Raw genomic sequence first — 8195 nt, 5'->3', positions numbered from 1 at the left:
TGTATGAATTTATTTGTGCATAGAGATAGATAGATAGATAGATAGATAGATAGATAGATAGATAGATAGATAGATAGACAGACAGACAGACAGACAGACAGACAGACAGACAGACAGACAGACAGACAGACAAATAGGTGATAGGCATATAAAATACCCCCATTGTCTATCTTTTCCCCCTTTTATTAACATATTATATATATATACTATGTACACACTAAAGTAATAATACAATGGAGATTACTTAATAATGAAATCTCCATTGTATTCTTACTTTAGTGTATATGTAGTAATATACACTTATGTAATTAGCTTAAGATCAAAACCATCATCATATAACTAACACTTTGATGTAAGTTGCAGTGGTTCTTTTTTCAATGTTATATATAACTTTGGATGAAAAAACCAAATAATTTTATGCTTGTAATGCTGACATCCTAAACTGTAATTAAGGGCTGGGGCGATGGGAGTAATAGCCTACACCATAGGGGTCAGCCTCACTAGATAGACCAGACAGGAAACATGACCAGATGAGCTAATTCTACTTTATTGTAAGGCTATATTAACAGAATCCTGCAAGTCTGAAAGTACAATCCTCCCTCCGCCTCTTTTACTGCCCAAGAAACTAGGGAGGGTCTCTTCTGAGCCTCTTGCCCTGCCCACTATGCAGCTGAAGGCTATGCTCCCTCTTATTTGACCATTCTCTGGCAGCGTCTCTTTGCCTCGTCTCCCAAGGCCTTTCCCACATGTCACTACAATAGATGTCCATGGAGTGTGTATGAAATGACAAAGGGTGTGTCAGGATATCACAGTACAAACTATGGATCTTAGGAACTTGCATTTAATTTCAGGAGATAATATGAAAACTGAGTTTGAGTCACGATATCATGCTGTGCATTTTGCCTTATTTTGTCATCACAGTTTCTCCTGTATAGGATCAGATTGGAGAGGAGCATCTTCAGTATTGTGAATGAGTTACTTCTGGAATAATTAGTTATTTCTAAGTTAGGCCAGCACATTTGGCCTGCAAGACCTCCACCTGTGCTCTTTTGGCAATTTTCCTCGGTCTCCCAATCACAGGCAAGCCACTGCTTGCTTTTCCAATAACAGAAGGTAGAGCAATCAAGCTGTAATACTCTGTTCCCATCCTAGAAGGATGCGCACAATCAGTTTCCATTTCTCTCCTAATCTTAAAACTCTGGGCCGAGTCTCTGCATGAGTCAGTGTTCTGAGCAAGTGATAACTCATGCAGAGATACACCAAGCCACCTCCCGGAGAAGCAAACCTTCCATTCTACTGCTTTATAGGGAGAAATGTAAGATCTGATCCAGCCTAAGGCAAAGATGTAGAAAAAGGAACTGTTTTTGAAACGAAGGAGAAAAAAGTCTTACAGTCCCATATGCAGAGATCAGCTTAAAGCTATTTAATGGACTGTCCAGTTTTTGTGATGAAGTTTTAAGGCCTTCAGCAATTTGGGACCCTGATGCTTGAGGGACTGACTCCAATATTAAGTGGGTGCTCCTCCATGTGTCACCGAAGAGGTTCTTCTCTGCTGTGAAGACCCCAGCTTTGAAATCTCCTTTCTCAGAAAGTTAGGATAGCACCAATACTCTTTGAATTTGACTTTATTTATGCATTGATGCCAAGACTTAGCCCAGCCTGATCATGCCTTTTTATCTGAAGCCCCTCTGTGTTTGGGTTAATATTCTGGTTACTGTGCATTTTCAGTTATTCTTCTTTTGATGTGGTTTTCTGGGCATTGCAGCTCATTCCTAGATCCTTCAGGAGAATGGGCAGGTTACAAAGCTTTTAAATACCAATAGAAGAGAATATCTGTAGCTTAGGGTTGAACTGTGGAGTCCTTGGTGTTCTCTGAGCTTGGTGGTTGTCTTGCAGACATTTCATTACCCGACTAGGTAACAACATCAGTGCTACTGAGTGTGGGGTTTGCTCCCTGTTCATCTGCTCTAGCTTGCCCTGCCGGTGTTGGTGGGGGTGTGGTTTTCTCCTTGGTGGTTCCTTGATTATGGTATTGTCACTTGCCCCTACCTCGCCACTGGTAGGGCAAGCTACTGTATATAAACAGGGAGCAAATCCCACCCTCACTAGCACTGATGATGTTACCTAGTTGGGTAATGAAATGTCTGCAATCAAACAACCAACCTCAGAGAGCACCAAGGACTCCGCAAAGCTTTTACATCAATGAAAAGGCCATGGAAGGACATTAGCGGGTGGGGCCAGGGCTGATTCCAAAGAAGTTATCTTCTGACCCTTTCATTATTCTTAGGTGAGCTAGGGTAGGTATGGTTACTTGCAGGGGAAGGGGCTTTGGATATTTGATCAATATTAATTGATAATGAATTGTGCTCCTTAGCAGTCCATTTTCAAGCCAGAAGCAAAGATCACTCCAATACCTTTTCCTGGTCCCCCAGGCAGAAATGTCAAAAGAAGAACAAGATTTTCTAGAAGAAAGTGGAAGTTTTGCAGAGAAGGACAAGAAGTGGGGTTATTCATCCACCATCCACCACGTGCAAAAGTGGTGCAGGATTTGTCTGAGATTGATGCTTTCCGAGGGCAAGGATCCAGTATGGTTTGTGAGAGGGAAAACGGACCACATAAAATGGAGGAGGAGGAGGAGGAGGAGGAGGAGGAGGAGGAGGAGGAGGAGGAGGAGGAGGAGGAGATGGGAAAGGGGAAAGGGGAAAGGGGAAAGGTGAAAGGGGAAAGGGGAAAGGGGAAAGGTGGAATGGAGAAGCTAGGAAGGCTGACAATCCTTCCTCCATCAATCAGGGCTCCAGAATTAGGAGAAAAAAACAGCGTTTTTGCAGGACGTTCAGGGAGTTGAGACAGGATGCTGCATCTGAAAGGCCACCCAGAATCCAACTCCTTGTTGCTGCTCCTTCAATGCTCATAAATCTGGAGGGTTGAAATGAGGAAGGACTGTTTGGTGGGCCCACTCTTTTCAGTGACATTGCAAATCTCCTCCGTACAGACTTTAGCACATCTGGAACTGCTGGAGTTGAAGATCAGGCAATGATGATACCTCTTTTTTCTCCCTAGTCTTTCTTTTAGACCAGGGTTCTCCCAAGTGGTCAGCATTGACCCCAATGGTCAAGGGGGCTGTCCAAGGGGTCAATATTATTATTATTAGCAGCCACAGTAGTAGTACTATTGGTTAAAGTAGTATTTATTAAATTATTTTTATATAATAAATATTTGGGGGTCGATGAACAGTCTGAAACTTCATGAAGGGGTCGATGAACTGAAGAGCTTGGGGACCCTGCTTTAGACACCTCTTCACTAAGAACCGTGTAGCCTTAACCACACGTAGAGGGTTCCCCTGCACTGCTCGTAGACCACGGGATCACATAACCCCTCTGACATTGCAACCTGGGTCTCTGTGTCTTGTCTTTAGGAGAATAGCCAACATGCCTTTCTTTCACCCAGTCTTCAATTGTTCATAATGATTTTTCAAATTCAAATTTATTTAACTACGGTCAATGATCAGCCAGGCAAAAAGAAGAAAAACTCAGAAGCCATGGCTAAAGACATAATAATGTTAACGTTGGTTTTAATCTCCAGTTCTTATTTTTACAGTTGTATTTTAGTGGGGTTTTGAAGCCACTGCTTTCAGTTGAGCAGGAAAGCAAGGCAGAGCTCTAATCGATACATTTTTTAAAAAAAATTAAGCCTACCTGCACCCTTGCTTCGTTTAGTAGAAATCTGGCGAGTGTCCCTAATTTTAGTGTGTAATGGGTTGGTTGCTGGACGTGCAAATAGGTCTGAGAGGAGGATAGAAATTGCTGGACACAAGGGCCTTTAGCAAAAGAAGGCAACACTATTTCTTTAGGTAGTTTCTAGGGGGAATACATCATAGGGGAGGGAAGCACTGAAATATCGCCATGCTTCAAATATTACTTTCCTTCCTCAGTGTTCCAAACTTTGGAAGATCAGAAAGAAGCAGCAAACTTCTCTTTCTCACCCAACATGCTTATTTATAGATAAATTTTACCATGATGAAGAAAACAGTGACAACCAGAAATTTATTTATTTATTTATTTATTTATTTATTTATTTATTTATTTATTTATTTCTGGAATCTATCTATCTATCTATCTATCTATCTATCTATCTATCTATCTATCTATCTATCTATCTCCTATCAGTGTCTGGAAAGGGCTGGACTAAAAGACAGCACTGAGGCACTGATCATAGCAGCACAAGAACAGGCAGTAAGCACCAGTTCCATAAATGCAGGGGTCTACCACACTAGACAGGACCCAAGGGGCAGGCTGTGCAAAGAAGCCTCAGATGTAGTCCAACACATAGTGGCAGGGTGTAAGATGCAGGCAGGAACAGCATACACTGAACGGCACAACCAAGTAGCTGGCATTGTGTACAGGAACATCTGTACAGCGTATGGGCTAGACCCTCCCAAGTCCAGATGACAGATTCCACAGAAGGTCATGGAGAATAACAGGTCTAAGATCCTGTGGGACTTCTGGATCCAGACGGACAGGCAGGGACTGGCCAATCAACCAGACATCGTGGTAGTAGACAAGGACCAGAGAACAGCGGTGGTGATAGATGTAGCAGTGCCAAGTGACAGCAGCATCAGGAAGAAGGAGCATGAGAAGCTGGAGAAGGACCAGGGCCTGAAGGAGGAACTAGAGAGATGTGGAAAGTCAAGGCCAAAGTGGTCCCAGTGGTGGTAGGAGCACTCGGGGCCGTGACTCCTAAGCTGGGCGAGGGGCTCCGACAGATCCCAGGAACGACATCCGAGCTCTCTGTCCGGAAGAGTGCAGGGCCAGGAACAGCTCAGATCCTGCACAGGACCCTCAAACTCCCAGGCCTCTGGTAGAGGACCCGAGATTGAGGAAGACACAGACCACCCATAGGGGTGAGAGGGGAATTTTTAATGTTCCAAGCACAGCAAACAAAGATCAAGTCAGCCCTAAACCCACCAAACAGCCAATATCTAAAGAGCTGAGCTTGAAACAAAAGAAGCCACAGAAACCACTACAATATCAAAAGTTGCCCTTCCAGTCTCCTGGCTAGCGTTAACCATTGTGAGCTGCGATATCCTCAGCAATCCATCTAAGTTCGAACTATAAATCTGTTTCAGTGATCACTGTTGAATTCTGGCTTGGAAGACAAAGGCTGGACACTATTAATGAGTTGGAGATTGCCACCAATTATGGGCTAAACAGAAAAGTGAGAGAGGATCACCATCCAAGGAAACAGAGAATATGTAGACCAATAATTCATCAACATACGGCTTGGAAGAACGAGGGAGATCTGGGATCTGGAATATTATCATCAATTTTCCCAGTTGGAAGACACACCACCAGAATTTATGCATGTTTACTTGGATGTTAATCCCTGAAATCCATTATAACTGGTCTATCTTGAATATTATTAGGAGGATGAATCACAGATTTGGGGTTGACTGCAGGGCAATGATATATTACAAATTAGTCCTTTTTTTTTTTGCATTGTTTGTATAGCTTTGTGATATGGTCAAATGCCTATGAAACTAATTGAATAGTGAATTCATCTACCCAATGCAGCATACAGAAGTGCTAGAGTTTTGAAAGGGAGAATGGGCAATTTCGGGCCACAGGCTGAGCTGAGATTTACCCAAACCTGTTTTTATGTAAGTTTCTATGTAGATTTTTGAGTCAATCCCTTCCCTCCCAGTGGGTGGAGAAACTAATTTTTATTTTTCTGTTACATTTCACAGAAACTAAATTAAAATACAGAATGGCTTTATTCCCCATATATTGAATCATTTCTCCTTGTGCAATGTTACAGTTGGGTTCATGTGAGACAACTTGACTTGGTTGAAGTAGGCTCAGGTCTTTGGTGGTCCAGCACATGGTGGGAATCCAGCCAGTCTCTTATCATGTTGTATGGAACTAGCCCAGTGGGTTAACCCATTCCTATGATTTAATGGATTGGGCACTTGCTCGATGGGCAAACAGCCAATGTGTTCTGCTAACCAGGGTTAGACTTAAGAGTGTTGTATGAAACCAAGCCTTTAGGTTACAACTGGGTGGCAATGTGGAGAGGTTCTTCTTTCTTCTTTATTTATGTTCCCAGACTGGTAAAACAGAGGTATAAAATTTAAAATACAGGAAAACCAATCCTGAAACAATGAATGATGGAAAGAGGCTATCAACTGACTTTGCACACCATAGCTATTGCTTGAAATAGAACTTCCCCAAGTTAGGTCTTGCAGAAGGAAGATTGCAACCTCTTCATCAGAAAGACTACTGACATTTCCAAGGGTATCCGTAGAAGGGCTAAAAAAGTCAAGATAGAAGCAACAACTACCACCACCCTGACTTTTTTGGCCCCCTTCTTGTGGGCATCTCTGAACATTTCTGACAACTGGGTTGATTGGTGCCAGACGCCACAGATGGTACAATGGGCAGTTTAACAATACGTGGGTTACTGACTTGACTTCTGTATCTGAAAATACATGCAAACATTTATTATACGGGAGACTAGCATATTTACTATTGTCTCCATAATAAGTAGTGTGCCATCTGAGCCAAGGTCAACAATCTCCTTTGTGGAACCTCTAAGAAGTTACAGAGATAATTAAGACTTGTCCATGAAGAACTTACAAGTACATCATAATAAGGGTCTTAGAGGGGTTTTCTGGGGTGCATACTAAAGTTGGGGGTGTTGTATGCTGCCTAGGGACCTCACTCCATCCTCTGATCTCCACTGAGAAGTCACACAAGCAATAGCATTCAGTTACAGGGCAGAATGACCAAGGAATTCCCCATGTGTCTGGTCTTCTTTGGTTTCAGTTCCGTTGCCTTTCATGATCCTCATCATCCCAGCACTGAAAGCACTGGGGGTCACAGTGCAAAAGTCAGAGGGGTCACTGGGGATGAGTGACACAAGCTAAAAAAGGAGCCCCCTCCCATTTGGGTGTCATTAAGCCTGTCTAACATCAAAGCACATCTTCATATGGGGGTGGAAATATCAGTGGGAGCCCCTTTCTCTTGATCCTCTGCTCCTTTCCCTGCCCCCGGGCCGAGCCTGCCAAATTTTCACAGTGGTGTGCTTTGCTCCCTGGTTGCAAGAAGAATGCAGGAGACCTTTCAGAAGGCAGAATCATTGTGCATTAAAAAGTAGTTACAGGTTTGACAGATTTTTGTCTTTCAAGTGTTTGAACCCCATGGAAAGACGCGAGACGGGGAGAAGTTGGTGGACAAGGGATGAAGAAGGAACAAGGCTTCTTGCCTTTCACAGCTGATTAAACAGCCCCTCCCCCACGAAAAAATGGGTAAAGTTACTGTTCTGCATCATGGAGGTCAGCCTTTTCACTCAATACTCATCAACCAAGCAGGATCTACAAAAAGAAAGTTGGTAACCTGCACTGCACTGGCAGAGGGGAGATGTCCACAATACATAGACCCACCTCACCTTGCACCAATTCACCGGTGGAAATAGAAAGCACTCCTAACTTGTATATTTCATCAGTGAGGCTCACGGCCTCAGTCTTTGCTCCTCGCCTTTCCCTCCTACTGCACGCCTTCCCTTCTCCCCTTTCCGTTAACTTCAGAAAGAGTCGAGATGTGCGGGTGAGCCAAAAACCGTTGAATCCTGCATCTTCACGTCTTCGGAGGGCCCCCATCAGGGAGGGGACGATCTAGGGACGCCATTGGTCTTTGGAAGGTGTGGCGCTCGTTCCCGGTGAGATCTGGTGGATTCAAAAGGCATGGGGGCAAACCCCCCTTCCCTTTCCCCAATCTCTGCTGCAACCAATGGTTCCACTGAATGCCTTATCCATGTCTCTCGTGAGCTTTCAGAAGTAGTTGCGCTCTGGGAGAAAAAGGGAAGTTGGCTTCTGCTGCTAGAAAGCACATTTGAGAAGCCTGCAGATTTCAGGGCAGGCCCATGTTTGGGGCCAAGGGGGAATGTTCTGCACCTGCTGATGCCAATGGCTTGCAGCAAATGTGCCTCAACCCTGTGTCCTCTGCTTTCATCTCTCCATCCAGTCCAAAATAGATCAGAAACATCTGGACAGGCACATCTGGACAGCTCTGGCAGGAGAAGGCAGGAACAATGGGGGCATTTTCCCCCACTGGATGGCTGTTGCCTCTTTCCCTACAAAAAACATCTAATTCTCTGAATACTGCCTCCTATGCCACCAAGCTATAGAAGAATCTGAATTC

The sequence above is a fragment of the Python bivittatus genome, unplaced genomic scaffold (assembly GCF_059951505.1).
Source record: "Python bivittatus isolate LINGU-HERP-01145 unplaced genomic scaffold, Pbiv_v1 ctg000640_np1212, whole genome shotgun sequence".
Taxonomy (NCBI): domain Eukaryota; kingdom Metazoa; phylum Chordata; class Lepidosauria; order Squamata; family Pythonidae; genus Python; species Python bivittatus.
Note: the sequence above shows the minus strand (reverse complement) of the source record.